The sequence below is a fragment of the Austrofundulus limnaeus genome, unplaced genomic scaffold (assembly GCF_001266775.1).
Source record: "Austrofundulus limnaeus strain Quisiro unplaced genomic scaffold, Austrofundulus_limnaeus-1.0 Scaffold624, whole genome shotgun sequence".
In the NCBI taxonomy this organism is placed as follows: domain Eukaryota; kingdom Metazoa; phylum Chordata; class Actinopteri; order Cyprinodontiformes; family Rivulidae; genus Austrofundulus; species Austrofundulus limnaeus.
In genome coordinates, this window is record NW_013953026.1 from 57939 (window position 1) to 59558 (window position 1620).

A 1620-nucleotide genomic window follows, 5' to 3' on the forward strand; every position below is an offset into this window, starting at 1 on the left:
CAGCGAGCGAGCGGACTCTGCCTGGTGGCATTAATCGTATTAATCGTCAAGTGTCGAAAAGTAATCGATTAATGTTTTTCTGCCGATTTTAATTGCACACGATACGATTATGCCCAACCCTAAGCCGAACATCAATTTGAGTTGGTGTTCTGGCCCAAATTGTCAAATTAAGTGTAATAATCTGCCACTGCAGAAAGACAATTAGGCTTGGTAAGACTTGAAATGAGGAAAACATTTCCAGGCTAACAAGAGCAACAATCGAACACATTCTGCTGCTTAGTATATCATCTCAAATCAAGATGCAAAATACTCTTTGGCTGGATATAAGTGTACGATTTGGTTAGATGGACAAGTTTTACATAGTACATGTGTGTGGAACATAAGTTCATAACATCTGTTCATCTAGATTCTAGAAAGAACTCTAGCTACCTCATTTAAACCATGTAAACTTTTTTCACCTTGCCTCTAAAAAGAATCGAAATTGGGAATCATTGGGAACCGTGGAATCCAAATGAGGAACTGGAATCGTTCAAATTCAAACGATGTCCAACCCTACTGAGGAGGAACTCATTTCGACCACGTGTATCCACAAACTCGTTTTTTTGGTCACTACCCATAGCTTATGACCATARATGACGTCCCTACCTTCATCTATTGATGGATGGGACTTGGTGTACAGAATTCAAAGAGTTTAGCAGTGGCRATTGTAGCCTCTTTCTAGGTTTTGATGTATCAAGACAAAAAAAAAAAGATTAGCCTTTACCAGGTTCTGATTTCAAATGGTTCMAATTAGAACCTGACAACAGAACTGAAAAAGTGTGGACTTCCTTTTTCCCACGGCTGTGGATGATTTGTTTTGAAACATCAACTTTATGTTTTTGCTTGGACATTAGATTGTCAAGAAGGAAGAAATGGGTTAAAACATCCAGGATAAAATAAAATAAAATAAAAAATCAATTCTGAAAATATTCTTCAATAGAAAATTGGTAACACTTTGGAACCTCTATCATCATCCATTCATRATATCAAAATGTTTAACAAAATCTCAGAGCTCAAAGAACAATACTTATAGTCAGTAATGGATGGCTGTTCTTCAGGCCCTCAGGAGCCCTCAGGTGCTAGTTATGTTTCCCCTAAGAAATTGGCTAAGCCTGGTGGTAGGGTTGCTTTGGCAGCCCATTAAAAAATGTTAAAGTTGACAGGAAATAAGAAAATATGACGTAATGTATGTTTTATTGTAAGATGTTGGCAGTACTTAAACACCAACTATAGCTGGCTCACCAACCGTTTTAAGACTGAGAGCTTTCTGTTAAGAGTAGTGGTTAGAAAATGTTTATTTTAGGCATTCGGGCAATCCACTATTGTTTGCCATGCCCTTTCTTACTCGTTTATAATAGCAGCAGTGTTTCTTTCTTTAGAAATGAAGCACATCATACTAAACATAGTTTTCATGAAGCCATAGTTTGATGCTCAAAAAAAAAGTCCCTCTCCATTTGTTTCCAGCTGAAAAAACTCCTCAGGACCACGGTGTTCAACATGCCCCAGGGGTGTTTCTGGTCCTCACCTGTCGTTTTGCTCCTCAGCATGGCTGCCTAAAAACGCTGCAGGATTTCTCAAACA

The 1620-nt window shown here is 38.2% G+C and overlaps 1 protein-coding gene across 1 annotated transcript in view; it reads left to right on the forward strand.

Annotated features, from left to right (window-relative positions):
* The window catches only part of micu2 (mitochondrial calcium uptake 2), a gene marked incomplete in the record, with an annotated part of 21605 nt that overhangs the window by 8572 nt on the left and 11413 nt on the right, over positions 1-1620 (forward strand).